General features: G+C 39.4%; 1 protein-coding gene and 1 pseudogene across 2 annotated transcripts in view; both read left to right on the forward strand.

Annotated features, from left to right (window-relative positions):
• Positions 1-15,596, forward strand: part of TNNI3K (TNNI3 interacting kinase) — a 286,731-nt gene that overhangs the window by 250,161 nt on the left and 20,974 nt on the right. The window lies entirely within an intron of this gene.
• On the forward strand, positions 4,470-15,132 carry LOC136397291 (small ribosomal subunit protein uS15-like; annotated as a pseudogene).

Consider the following 15,596-nt stretch of genomic DNA (forward strand, 5'->3'; position numbering starts at 1 on the left):
TCCTATCCTTCAGAAAGGAAAACAAGGAAGGCTTTTAAGACCATGAGGTTTGTCTCTCTTCAAGATGGTGTCAGGATAAAGAGTGGGAAGTGGAAAGAGAAGAGAGCATGCTTTTCTTTGAATACTCAATACATTATTAGTCATCTAATACCTAATTTGTTAGTTTTTAATCAACACTACTGTATTCTGTAAGAAAGTTTTCAGCTAAAAGTAACAGAAAATTCACTGAATAGTTGTTTAATGAAGCAGTGGCCTGTGTTTCACACGTAACAAGAAGAGTATAAGGATAGTCATGAGCAATGGTTCTGCAGCTTCTCAGGCCATAGATGACTTAGGCTCATTTTCTTCCTTTCACAATCTTGAGCATATTGGTCTGTCTTTATCATGTTTGCAGCTACATGGTTACAAAATGGCTGCAACAGCTCCAGGCATTTAGACCAGGCAAAAGGGGCTAATGTGTACCAGCATGTTTTCCTGTCCTATATCCTTTAAGCAAGAAATCAAAAGTCTTCTGACAGGGACTTAATTGTCAGAACCTGGACCAGGAAAAGTGTCCCTTAAAAGAAAGGCCAAGAAGGAAAAGGATGACTTTCTGATCACAGAAGTGGAAATATGTGTGCTACACTGGAAAAGAGTGTGCATCTTAAAGGCAGATATATTTGTGTTCAAATGCCAGTTCTGCCTTTTAAGAACAGTGTAAACTTAGGCCTACCTGAGCTTACCAACATAGGGATCATGATATTACTTTGCCTTGTTTTTTCAAGGATTGGAGAAAATACCTATGAAATAATATCATCCTTTGAAATTTTGCATTGCTTTTTTGTTTGTTATTATTATTATTTTTATCAAGTGACAGGCAGGGAGGTGGAGAGACAAACTCCTGCATGTTCCCCTACCAGAATCCACCCGGCAACCCCTGTCGAGCTGATGTCTTGCCCATCCGGGGCTGCTGTTCCATTACTCAGCAACCAAGCTGTTTTAGTGCCTGAGTTGAGGCCATGGAGTCATCCTCAGCACCGGGGACAAACCTGTTCATTGGACCCATGGCTGCGGGAGGTAAAGGGGGGGACTGGAGGAGAAGCAGATGGGAGCTTCTCCTGTGTGCTCTAACCGGGAGTCAAACCCAGGACTTCCACACACCAGGCCGACGCTCTACTGCTGAGCCAACCAGCCAGGGCCTGTTTCGTTTTAAGCTAGAGATCACTGTCACTATTTCATTGTCCTACCAAGAGATGGATAAACATCTTCTCAAGGCTTAGAAGATAAAGTCGATGCCTGACTGGATTTTAGAATCCTAATTTAGGCACTCTCTGTTTTTTATCACTTATTCTTTTTTGAGATACTAGGACACTCCTTTTTCTCTTAACTAGATACTGCACCTGTGTATTTCAAGTAGCTTTTTCACACCTAACTATACTGCTTGTTTGTCAAATTTAACAATGTTGACCATTCCCCAAAAGCTGCCATTTGGATTAAAGTCAGGGTTTCTGTTTGTTTTCTACCAAGCAGCTATTTACATAAAAATGACAGAAATCAGGGGAAATGACTTTTGAGGATTCAATTTTTCTTTCTTTGTAATCCTTGAAAGGAAAACTGTGGTTAATTGTGAATGTGCCTGCTAAATGCTGGCATAGTACATGAAAATGGAAAGGATTGAAAGTGTCTGAGAGACAACATGGTTTTACCCAAATGGACATTTTTCACTGTGTATTAAAAAAACAGTCATTTATTGTACAGGGCAAGATGAGTCTTATACTCTTTTCTTTAATACTATTTTATCATATTAACATAGAGTAAAAATTATATAATCATAAAGAAGTAAAAAAATGGTAACAAAACATGTTAAAATATTGGTTGTTGTTTTTAACATATGATATATGTGAAGGAATATAGTATTTGCCTGGGACTCTTACCTATGAACTATTTTGGGGTATTGAGTGATCTTAATTTCAATTTTTTGACAACTTTTCTATTGCTTGTGTATTCTTTGGCTATCTTAGTTTGCAAAAGTGTGGACAATTCTGAGTTTAAATACTACCTGAAAGAAAAATTGAATTACGTTATTTACCTTCCAATTTTTACTTACAGAAAGATCTTTAGCACAAAGGGCAATAAATTCTCACCCTTTTTTATATCAGTATAAAAGGGGAAAAAGATAGTTGAAATATTATCAAGTTTCTTGTATTTTTTTTCAATTACTATGCATTAGATTAGGCCAGCACCTTACACAATAGTTTGTTCTAATGTAGAAACATTTATGTATTACATTGGTTTAAATAAACTCTTTATCTTAGGAAAAGAGATATAGGAATTTAAGCAGTATACAGAGTTTACTTGGGTATGACTAGAATTTGAAAATTCATAAAATTAATTGAATAACTCACAAATATATGTTGAGCTTCTACTAAGGTAAATGGCACTATATCTGACCCTGTCTAGTGAGCCCCAATATATTGATAACTTATCTTGTATAAACACCCTTGGCAAACTGAATATATGATCTTTAATACTTTCTTCCTTCTTTGTATTTTCCTTGTTAATTTAAAGGGTTATCTGTGTTTTACTTACAAATCAGAAAACTTTAATACGTATGTCAATGTTCTCTTATGACCGTAGCCTCTGCATTTACCTAATGCTAATAAATCTTTCTTTGGGTTGTTCCACTGGGAATGCATTCATTTAACACAGATTAAGCACCTCCTATGTGTCAAACTCTACAGTGAACATTGGAAATACCAAGATGGATAACATATCTCCCTAGACTAGACAGGGGTTAGTCTACTGAGGAGGCCAGAGAAATAGACATGAAGATCTGAGCCAAGCGTAGGATACCCAAAGAGCCTGCAGAGAGTCATGGAAGTTTCCTGAAGCCAATGCTACTTAAAAATGAAAAAGTTAATCAAACAGACAGGAAAGAAAATGTGTACTCGAGCAAAGGAGCAGTGGAGGCAAAAGTAGAAAGGTGGACACCAGTGTGGTACATCTGGAGAATAGCAAAAGGTTTGGTGTAGCTAGAACAGGAAAGATGAATGGAAATTTAAAGTAAGTAGAAGTAGAAATAAGAGAAAAATATGGAGACAAGCTCAGTAACAAAGAAAAATTGGAAGGAAGAGAATAGCTTTTCTTTATTCAGCTTTCCTTCTGATAACTAAGATCTCAGACTCTTCATCTAGGCAGTAAGCATGTGAAGCTCTATATGGGACTAAATATAACAACAAGCAGTCATCTTTGTTGAAATTGCACTGGAATGACTCTAAATTCTTACTGACCATAAATGAGCATGACTTCTGCAGCTATGTTTAGAATGGGTCATTGGAAAGATGCAGGTATATAGAAAAAATGTGGTGATACAGATAAGACCTGGTTGACACAGACAGTAAAGCTCTACCTTGAACCCAAGATTGGCCCTGGGAACTGTGCAAACCAGGCGGCACTGCAGTGTGGCTCTCGGCACTCAGCTAATACTGTCTTGATGACATCATTCACATGAGCATCTGTTTATGAGACTGTTTCTTTAAATGGTGAAGAAAAGGAAATAAAGATATAAAGAAACAGACTCCATGATTAAAAAAAAGAAATTAACTTACCCAAAGGTTTCACAGCTTCTAGTTTGTTAATCTCTACATTAAAAAGTGGATGATGAAACTGAGATCTACTGAGTTAACTGCCCAGCGTCTCAGCCATATGCCTTATTCTTCTATATATGTATCTCCACTCCCACACCACTCCCATCTGCCTCATCCTTTAGTGCCTAGAATAGCACTGGCACATGGTAGTTCCTCATCAAAAGTTCATTGAATGAAAGAACCAACACCTACTACTGACAGAGAGCTAGTTATACTGTTCTATCTTCCTTGTCAGGAGCTTCATATAATGTTCTTCAAAGTGGGCATTTCACTGCATCATGCCTCCTTCCATATGGAAAATGCTCTTAACAAGCCTTATGACTAGGCAGACTGTATGAGTACCTGTCATTGACCTTTTCTGCCTCTCACCTAGGTCAATGGCTCACCAAGGAAAACCATAAATCATTTTTGCCATCTCAGGGACATTACTCATGACAAGATACTTAAAGAACAAAACCACCTGGCTCCTAAACGTCGATGCTAGTTTGGGATCAACAATGGCATCATCAACAGATTGTGTTGTTAGATCAACTGAGTGCACAGGTAGCTCAGTCAATGCTCCTTGACTGGTCTGAAACAACAGCAGAAGTGCCCAAGATAAAGAATTGGTTGTGGAGAGAGTTAGCGTGACCCAGTGGGCCATACATAGTGCTTTTCTAGTTCATTCACTCAGCTCAGATTTTTTGAGCTCTTACAGTAGGATTAAGGTATGTCCTTGACTGAAGATCTACTCTGTCCCTCAAAGAACAAAATATTTAATCCAGTGCACTACGTGCTCATATCAAAGTCAATCCATGAGAAGGTGAAGAAACAGCTCTTTTTTGCTGCCTGTCAGCCACCATAATGGGGTTCATGCACATTCTTGGAAAGGGACTGTCTCTGTTGGCTCTGCCCCTATTGCCACAGTGTTCCATCTGGCTGAAGTTGACATCTGATGGCATCAAGGAGCAGTGTACATACTGGTCAAGAAGGGCCTAATTTCCTCACAAATCGGTGTGATCCTGAGAGACTCACATGGCATTGAACAAGTATATTTTGTGAAAGGCAATAAAATCTTGAGAATTTTTAAGTACAAAGAACTTACTCCTGGTCTTTCTGAGGATCTCTATCATTTAATTAAGAAGCTGTTGCTGTTTAAAAGCATCTTGAGAGGAGCAGAAAGGATAAAGATGCTAAATTTTATCTGAATCTGCTCGAGAACTGTATTCATTGGATGGCTCAATATTATGAGAATAAACAAGTCCTCCCACCCAATTGGAAATATAAGTAATCCACAGCCTCTATCTTGGTGCATAAATGTCTATGTACTCAAGAAAACAAATCATTGTCTAACTAGAAAAAAAAAGAAGGTGTAGAAACAGGGGCACTCCCAGGAATTGAGAACCTGATGGTGACTCCCTCATAATATTCCCTCAGAAGAAAATATTTGCTTAGCAAGCACATGTCTAAAAGAGTAGTTCCTTTTCCTTCCTTCTTTCTTCTTCTTCTCCTCCTCCTCCTCCTCCTCCTCCTTTTTTCTCTAAACCAAACCTAAGCAAGTCTACATTATCCAGAGGCAGCTGGTGCTACAATGTGGGAGTGTTAAATGTTTAACGTCTTGTCACATGCAAAACTGATGGAGTCATCCTTTTTGTTTCAGAGTTTCATGTTTAGGGGCTGAAAAGCTAGATTGATGAGCATTACCATAGAGAAATATTTTTTGAAAAGTAAGTGAAGCTGATGACATGTTACTTTACAGTTTAGTGAAATTCAGCAAATCTAATTTTATTATGCTATCAAAGTTTCACAAAAGGAAGACCTAAAAGTATATGTAAGATAAATCTTTAAAGATTTCAGCAGCCACACCATATCTGTAAAAATCATACACATTCTATCCTAACAGACCTTTGTTTTCATCCTATCCTAATAGACCTTTGTTTTTTGGTTTTTTGTTTTTGTGTGTGTGTGTGTGTGTGTGTGTGTGTGTGTGTGTGTTATACACAAAGGGGAGTAAATAATTTCCAAGAACTAATAAGTTTAAATAAAGTTATCTTGGTGATGCAATGCCTGTCTCTTCTCACTTAAAAAGATTGTCAAGCAGTAAACCATAACCATTTTTTTTAATTCAAAGGTTTTTCAAAGTTTACATAGCCAGACTCACCCAGACACACCAAAATAGGAGCTTCCTTTATGAGCCATAGACTAGAGCACGGTACTAAAATTCAGATTTTTATAGAGCATTTAAAGCCAGATTATTTAAGCCCTTGTTTATGTCTATAATCATGTAGGTGGTTTAATAAGTTTATTCTTATCAAAACATCCAGAGCAATTGTTTTAAAGCATTTGCCCACAACTCTATATTTTTGTTGGAGGTTCACAAACTAACAAACGGAGGTTCACAGCTAACAAACTGAAAAGGCTTTAGGATGCTTTTGGCAATGATGGCACAGAAATGTTTCTTATTAACTCCAAAGGAAACATTGGTGTGAAGGTTCACTTTAGTGAAACTTTTTCTCTGCTATTTATTTATGTTTTTATTTATTTATTTTAGAGAGGGGGAGAGAAGGAGAGGCAGAGAGAGAGAGAGAGAGAAGGGGGGAGAAACTGGAAGCATCAACTCCTATATGCCTTGACCAGACAAGCCAGAGGTTTCAAACCAGCAACTTCAGCATTGCAGGGTGGTGCCTTATCCACTGCACCACCACGGTCAGGCTTTCTCCGCTATTTAATAATTATTCATTGAAGAAGGAAATTCTTCATGAAATTTGTTGAGAACTTACAATATACTGCATGTTAATTTAATATTCCTAGTTAGTAGGAATGTAATATTCCTGCAAGGTAGATATATATAATCTCTATTTTGAAGGTGGCAAAACTGGTCGAAGCAGGCCTGAGAAAGTAGGTAGGGAAGTTGGGGTTGAGTCCAGTGTGACACCCAGAAGCCCATGTGTGCTCTTTTCTGGAAAACATAAGAAATTCTGTTTGAAACTCATAATGGAAACGAAGTGAAGGCTGTGGTAAAAATGTGAGGGGGTTTTATAGGTTGAATTGTGTCCCTCGCAAAAGATGTTGAAGTCCTAACCCTCAATACCTCAAAGTGTGACCTTATTTGGAAATAAGGTTGTTGAAGATGTAGTAAATTAAGATGAGGTCATGTTGGAGCAGGCTGGGCCCTTAATCCAATATGACCTGTGTTACAATAAGAAAAGGAGAGAGACACCCTGGAGGATGCTGTGTGATGTCAATGGAGGCAGAGGTGATGCAGCAACAAGCCAGGCACATCAAGAACCTAGGGACTGGCAGAAAACAGATTCTGCCTCAAGCCCTCAAGAGGAACCAACCCTTCCCACACATTGATTTAGGACTTTTAGCTTCCAGAACTGTGAGAAAATAAATTTCTGTGTTATTAAGCTGCTTACTTTGTGGAACTCTGTTCCAACAGCTCTAGAAAGAAAACTAAGACAGAAAATCAGGGTGTTATAGAGTGCAGGGAGAAAACAAGCCCAAGACTTGATATTGGGCCATGCCCTACAGAAGGACCAGTAGTCACTCGTTATTTTTCCTTCGTCTTTCGTGGTTTTAGAGAAAACCCACACTTATCACGAAATGAGATTTGAAAGACATATTATTGGTACCTTCTCAAAAATATATATGTGTATGACTAACCAAAGTGTAAAATTCTAACATTTTGTAATGCCCATATATGTCACAAGGACACTGGGAGAGGATGTTTTAACTGAGGTTTCACCTATGTTTCTATGATGGTTGCTGTTGGCAACCAGTCCTATAATAGGCACAGTGAAGACCTAATGAGGGAAGGAGTCAGAAAGAGATCACAGGTAATGGAGGTCAACACAGCTGAGGTCAGGCAGGTGACTGACATCAGATGTAGTCAAACTAAGGGGATCGAGGTTGAGGCAGGCACAGCTAGCAGGTGAAGGCTGGAGAGGGAACACTGATGGAAATAATTATAAGCTGGATCTGACAAGGACGTTTGAACAAGGTCACACAATAAGTATGATAAAAGTCTGAGGTAAACCTGAGATTCTCATCTTCAGAAACTTAGTCTTCCTCAATTGGCTCTTTCTTTAGAGTGGAGATCCTCAGTTGTTAAAAAAACAACAACTACAGGCCCTGGCCGGTTGGCTCAGTGGTAGAGCATCGGCCTGGCGTGCAGAAGTCCCGGGTTCTATTCCCAGCCAGGGCACACAGGAGAAGCTCCCATCTGCTTCTCCGCCCCTCCCCCTCTCCTTCCTCTCTGTCTCTCTCTTCCCCTCCTGCAGCCGAGGCTCCATTGGAGCAAAGATGGCCCGGGCACTGGGGATGGCCCCTTGGCCTCTGCCCCAGGCGCTAGAGTGGCTCTGGTCGCAACAGAGCGACGCCCCAGAGGGGCAGAGCATTGCCCCCTGATGGGCAGAGCGTCGCCCCCTGGTGGGTGTGCTGGGTGGATCCCGGTCGGGCGCATGCGGGAGTCTGTCTGACTGTCTCTCCTGTTTCTAGCTTTAGAAAAATACAAAAACAAACAAACAAACAAACAAATAAATAAAACTACACTTACCCATGCCAGCCTAACACGCTGTAGAGCCAGTTTATGTCCCCTGCTCCCTCAAGATGCTGACATGTAACTCAGCTGAAAATGAGGAGCTTGCCTTTCACAGAAGGTGTAAGTGGGGAGCAGTGCTGAAGTCTTAGCAGCCTCAGTGGGAGGGGCAGGAGGGACCATTCAACCGGCTGGATCTTCAACCTTGACCTGGGCTGAGGATGTGAATCCGAAGTGCAGATCATCCCTATCTGTAATTTTTGTTGATGACAACCTTGGTATTACAAGACTTTTTTAAAATCTGGCCATTTCTTTTTGTTCTGAAATTTCCCATTAGCCAGGAAAAGATCAGCCAATGTTGAAGAACAGTTGGTATATGCTGCTCTCCAGTCACTCATTGTCTTTCAAGCCCCATTTACTAGACTATGGAGAGGGTTCCAAATTTACAGGTGTTTTGCTAAATGATGAAAATAATGACAAAAATAAGAAATGGTTCTTGACTTAAGATGATAACCGTTTAGCCTGGAAGGCATTATCAAAGCCATAAAATACAGTGCAGCAAGTGCCTATAATTCAGAAAGCAGGTCCTTCTACTGTAAGGCTTAGTACGTGAGGGAAACTGTCAGAAAGAAGTTCACTGGGAATGGGGCGTGTATATATAGGTGGAGCTTACTTGTATAAGGCAGAGAGCAACAGGTAATGGGAGTGGAGTAGACCTAGGTCTGACGCAAGGGATCCTGGCTGTTGGACCTCAGCAGTGGGGGGCATGGGCAGTCTTGTTCTAAGGAAAGTCATTTCCAAACTTTGCTGTGGCTTACAGAGAAAAGGGGGCCACCTCGTGGCAGAAGAAATCAGTTATAATATTGTCAGAATCAGGTTTTATTTAATCTTCCTAGGATTAAAAGAAAATTGACAAGTCATGGGGAGTATTAAAGGTGACAAATGATAACATTGTATCTACTTCATGTGTGAAAATGGCCCTACATGTTCCCCATCACTAAATCAAACCGTTTATTTATTTAGTTATTTTTGTAATATTTCTTCTATAAACATTTTAAAAAATATATTTATTACTATAAGTATTGTAAAATATATAACAATGAATATAATATATAAATATCACAATATTTACTATTACCATAGTGGATATGCTTTCATACATCCACACACCTTTCCTAACCCTTACTGTGACATGGTCAAGCATCTTATTTCTGGGATTTTGCAGTGTTAGAATTTTCTACATAGACAACATGTCCTTATTGACAATTCTCACAAATGATCTCAGTAATTCTTAACCACAGGAGAGACAATATTTTCTCTAGCAACCTCTCTCCAAATGTGACAGAAGTCTAAAAGAAATATTTCTAGTGTACCCATGAGCAGAATTACAAGGAAACGTGGATAACAACTCAAAACAGAAACATCATTGTTCCCAGTTCAGTTGATGGATATAATTCATAGCTTGTCCCCATTGCTGCAGGTGTGACTCATTATTATGTATCACAGGAATCATTTTCAACACCTGTGGGCACTTTCTATGTGCAGTGAATCTGTAGGGATAATTCTTTTAAAGGAGGTTAATAACATTAATCCCATTTCACAGATGGGAATACAAGCAACTGGTTTATCACATTTTCTCAGGTCAGATAGTAAATCAATGCCTCATTAACATTCATTAAATTTCACTCCATTCAATTTCAAACTAAGCTTCTTCCCTAAGGCACTTAATTAGTATCAAGAATTTTCTGGTATTTGCTCCTCACTGATTCATATGCCAAATATTTGAACCCATAGATGAGGAACGCACTGTGTTAGTGGTACTAGACTTGCCAGAAATGGTGAGTGGGTCAACTGAACCAGCCTGTCAAAAATATTTTAGGGTCAGCAGAAGGGTAGCCTTTAGTAATAATAGTAACAGTGATAATTATGGAGGGCTCCATGTAGATAAACTCCTATGTTGAGCATATGATTTGCTGTTTATAACTCATGGTGGCAACCTCAATTAAACCCCATTATTTATCTATCTATCTATCTATTTATTTAGTATTTTTCTGGAGTGAGAAGCTGGGAGGCAGACAGACAGACTTCCACATGTGCCCGATGGGATCCACACAACATGCTCGCTACGGGGTGATACTCTGCTCATCTGGGGCATTGCTCTGTTGCAACTGGAGCCATTCTCACACCTGAGATGGAGGCCATAGAGCTATCCTCAGCACCTGGGCCAACTTTACTCCAATTGAGCCTTGGCTGCAGGAGGGGAAGAGAGAGATAGAGAGACAGAACAGGGGGAAGGGTGGAGAAGCAGATGGGCACTTCTACTGTGTGCCCTGGCTGGGAATCGAACCTGGGACTTCCACATGCTAGGCTGATGCTCTACCAGTGAGCCAACTGGCCAGGACTAGACCTTATTTTTAAATAAGGAAACTGAGGCTTGGAGAATGAGTTGTGTAAAGAATTCAGCCAATCAGAAAAAAGAGGATTTGGGACCCAGTGATCTGAAGCCATGAGTTCATGGTCTCAATCATCATATCAGTGTTTTTCAAATTTTAGTATGCATCAGAATCAACTGAAAGACTTTGTTTTCTTAAGGTAAAAGTAGGGGAGTTAGTTAGGCAGTCTTCTGCATGTGCCCCCACTGGGATCCACCTGGAAATCCTGTCTGGGGCTGATATTCAAATCAACAGAGCTAGTTTTAGAACCTGAGGCTGACATGCTCAGCCTAACCAAGCTATCCTCAGCACCTGGGGCCACACTTGAACCAAGCAAGCCACTGATTGTGGGAGAAGAAGAGGAAAAGAAGGAGAAGAGGAAGAGGAAGAAGAGAAGAAGCAGGTGGTTGCTTCTCCTGTGTGCCCTGACCAGGAATCGAACCCAAGACATCTATAACCTGGGCCAATGCTCTATCCACTGAGCCACAAGCCAAGGCCTGGAAGACTTCTTAAAGCACATATTGCTGGGGCCACTCCTAGATTTTTTGATTAGGTAGGTATAATGCAGAGTCAAAATTTGCATTTTTTAGCCAGTTCCCAGGGGATGCAGAGGCTGATAGTCCAGATACCACATATTGAGAACAACTACTCTAAGTGAAACTTAATGTAATAATTTTTTATTGTCTTCAGCTCACACTAGGAAGCCATTCTAAGTTTTTGAGCAAGTGGTGACCTGGCCAGAGTTTGCTTTTGAAAGATTAATCTGGCAACTTTGTTTTGGGTACTAGAGGACAGATGGTAAAGCAGGAGGTTCCCAGCAAAAGCAAGTAGAAACAGAGAGACAGTAATAGATGTTGAGAAATATTATTCTAGTGGAGTGAGAAGATTTGCTGATTGATTGAGGAGAAAGGGGTCATTATAGATGACTCTACTTTTTGGTCAAGGTAACTAGAAGAATTGTTGAGCCATTAGTAGAAGTTGAGAGGACAGGAAGGGGATCTACCTTGTTATTTATTTCATACCCTGTTTCCACATAACTTGCTACCATATCCTCTCTTCAATTACTGTCTTTATTTGTGAGAGTTCCACAGCATTTTACTTCTTCTTGACCTATAGGATCAATGTATCCAAAGACTCTTGCTAACTGCTGAGATGCTATTCTTATTTCTAAAAAATATTTGACTCTTTAATCTCTGTCCCCCCACCTCCGTCAATGCCTCCTTTTTAGCATGGCAAGGTAGCTCGTATTCTGCTCACAGATCTTAGTGGAGTCCACTCGTCATGACTGAGTTTATGGTTTCTGTGTTGTACCTGAAGCCTTCCTGGGGAACATATACTCAGTGATGGAGGCTCTATAATCCATCATAAACAGTGCTCAAAATAATATCAGTTTTTTAAGTTCAAATCATTAAACTTTTTGGTCTCACATTTATCTTTTATGTAGTTTCTTTTCCATAAGTAAAGGATAGATTTTTAAAACACCATTTACAAATATGCATTCTTGAGGGAGTATTTAGCCTTCCATTTATAACAAATTACCTTACCCTAAAAGTACAATATTTAAAAGTCTTTAAATTGATTTTTCTAAACTAAAATAATAGGAAAGTTAGAATAACAGAAAAGAAAACTTCTGAGAATCACTTTATAAAACAAATGGTTTTACAAATCAATCCTGCAGAATATATCTTTAAAAGAAGATTCAGTGTTATTGGTGGAATTTTCCTATATTGAATGCAGAGATCCAGAATGAAGATATATTATTGCTGAGTCAAACCAAAGGTTAATGTTTATAATATTCACCATCCTATTGTGAAAAGTTTGTTATCTATACCTAAATTATAAATGACAATTTATTTTTTTCTAAAAATTGAATGAACTAGAATCTTTAGTATGAAAATGTAACTGCATAATATTTAAATTCACTCACAGAATTCACTTGATTTTGCCTCATACATTTCTGAAAATTTTGAGGCCACCTCCCATGATTGCCATCATCTTTCTAGGTCCCTCCAAACCTCTCTGAAACTTCAGGAATCCCCTTCTGTTTAGTTTCAAGTAGGGAAATAGCGCCTTTTCTTCCCAAGGCTGACACCTCCCTTTCTTCTAGGCCTTGCTCCACCCACCCAAGTCACTTCACCTCCTGGGTTTTTCTCCCTTGGAACCTGACTGTCTCCTTCTACCTTCTCTCTCCCTTTTGTCCTCTGACACAAAATTCGTCTCACAACTTTTGAAAAATGACAAGCTTATTGTGCTGCCTCCATTTTTAATATACTGACAGCAAAAGAGACTGAAGTAGGGAATGTAGAGGTATTTGGGTCTTAGTCCACTTGGTAGTGGAGAAATGCTATAGCATCCTCTCTTCACTAGAGACTGCATCCAAGACAAGTAAAGGACTTGCATTCCATATCAAGATGCCACACTTCCATCACCTAAGCCTTGGCCTTGGCTCACTGCCCACAATTGTCCTTTTAGTCACCATGTATAATTTCCGAAGATCCCAAGTTAATCACTGATTTCAATACTCAGAGTTTTCAAATGTTGTCTATTTGTTATTCTGTTTTTAAATGCAGAGGAACCCTCTGCTTTCTGGGGCCGGTGCCTCTGAGAGCTTCAGCCGGTGATTGGGCTATGGATTGGAGAGCAGGTTGGTTCAGATACCACTCTGAGCTGTCACGTGTCTAAGCAGTTGGCAGGGGGGAACTTGAAGCCAGGTTAACAAGAGGCAGGGAAGCTCCTCACTACATTTAGGCCCAGAAGTTCCATGAGGAGCTGATTCTTCTTGGGGTGTTTTATTGATGTTTTAATTTGCTCAGTTGTGAAGAATGGTGACAGAGGAGCAGAGGTAAAGAGAATCATTCCCAGTGGTCACTATGATAGTGTCAGTTTCCTGTCTATCAGAGCACAGATCAGTTTTCTGTGTTCTGGTACCCTAACTGGACAGTGTACTTGCAGATATTTTTTGAGAGGGAGGGGAGAGACAACAGCTCAATCTCCAACTTCAACTTCAGAACATTTTTAGAAAATTTCCTTTCTCCGTCACCAGAGTTTGTAGCAGCGAGCTTATGGTGTATCGGGAGGCTGTGCATTGCAGTGATTAGGAGCACACTCTCCCAGTTGGGTTGGCTGGGTTCATATTCTGTCCCTGCCATTTCCTATGTGTGATGTTAGCCAAGCTAATTAACCTCTTTGTATTTGCTTCCTCGTCCATAAAATGGGGGAGTCATAGTACATACTCAATGATTATTGTGAGGATTAAAAGAAACAATCTGTGAAAGTCACATAAAATAAAATTTGGCCCATAGTTACTACTCTGTAAATGTTACCTATTACATGCAATATATATTCTACAGCAATTTTCAACCCTTTCCATCTCATGGCACACATAAACTAATTAAAATTCTGCAGCACACCAAAAATATATTTTTGCCGATCTGACAAGAAATAAGTATAATTTTGATTCATTCACACTATGTGGCTATTGTGTTGGCTGTTGTCATTTTTTATTTGACAATCTAAAGGAAAAGAGGTCAGTGTTCCTGACTAGTCAAGTATTGCTTGCTTTAAAATTCTTGTGGCACACTGGTTGAAAATTGCTTTTCTAGTACAATAAATTCCTACCTTATCATACAGACAAAAGAATATATATATATTATATAGATATTAATATGTATCATATATAATATAATTATATTAATTATATGTTAATGTGTTTTATATCTTTCTTTCTTCTTTTGGCTTGAAAATAATTGATAAGGACTTACTATATTCCAGGCAACTGGGACATAGTGATCAGCTAGATGGACCCACAGAGTTGAATAGGCCATTTCAGCAGAACATGATAAATTTTATTATTTGAGAGGCACAGGATCAAATAGTAAATGCATGAATAAATGAGTGAGTTAATGTCTCCAGCTATTTCTACCTAAAAGTTAAGTGTTTGGATTCTTGAGAATAAGTAAAAGTTTCTTTAAAATCTGTGCTAATTTATTCATAATGCCATTTCTGCTATGAATCATAACTATTCCAAAACCTAGACTGATTGTGGGTCTGCATCCAACTGTTGTTAGTCTTCCAAACAGGTAGCTGGGTTCCACATAGAGCAAAACATTCAGGTGAGGGAGATATATCAACATCCTTTGAAACACAGATGCCAGATAGTAATTACTCTCTGCCTTAGCTCCTGTCCTTCTCACTTGTCCAGCTCTCCTGCAGAGATTTACTGGCCAGGGATTGTTCCTTTTTTAAATTTTTTTATCTGATTTAGCTCTACTGGAAGTGTAACATAGCAGGTGAAGCAGTCACACCCATGATGAATCAGGGCCAGACACAAATAGAAGGCTGTAGACTCAAGGGCTTCAAAGAGAGACATTTAGGGCAGTTCTGTGCTTGGAGCTGCTGCTTGCACTTGCTAAGAGCCAGAATCCAAAAGAGGCAGCTGCTGCAAAGGCGCATAAATAAAAGAAGCGTGTTCCCAGCGTTCCTATGGGAACGCACGGCAGCTCAGCTTACCCATTCCCCAGACATGGCTTCCTTTCAGCCTGGCGTCTTATATTAAAAGGTAGACCAAGAGGTACACTTCCAGAGTGGTGCTTGGGGGAGTTGTGTGACTAATTCTCCCAACCCAGTATAGTAGGCTTACTCCTGAGGATATAACACATTTTAAAAGTAGCATGAAAAAGAGGGAAAAAATCTGTCTTTTCCCTTGTATTCTAAAAATGTAAGTGGTTGATTTTTTTCTTTCCTAAGGTATATAACTGTGTGTGTCATGTGTGTGTGTGTGTGTGTGTGTGTGTGTGTGTGTGTGTGTTAGATGGAGAGACAGAGAGACAGAGACAGAAAAGCAATGTCTAAGGAGGCAATCCCAGAATAGCATATACATTTTCTCATTGGAATACTGATTGTATGATGCAAATTTGGATTAATATTGGTGCTTTTACAGGTTCAAAATGTGTTGCCTTTTTATCTTAACTCCTTACTTCAGTGGACACTCCCTCTGCAGAGGGAATTCAAGATTAGACT

The sequence above is a fragment of the Saccopteryx leptura genome, chromosome 3, assembly GCF_036850995.1.
Source record: "Saccopteryx leptura isolate mSacLep1 chromosome 3, mSacLep1_pri_phased_curated, whole genome shotgun sequence".
NCBI classification, from domain to species: Eukaryota; Metazoa; Chordata; class Mammalia; order Chiroptera; family Emballonuridae; genus Saccopteryx; species Saccopteryx leptura.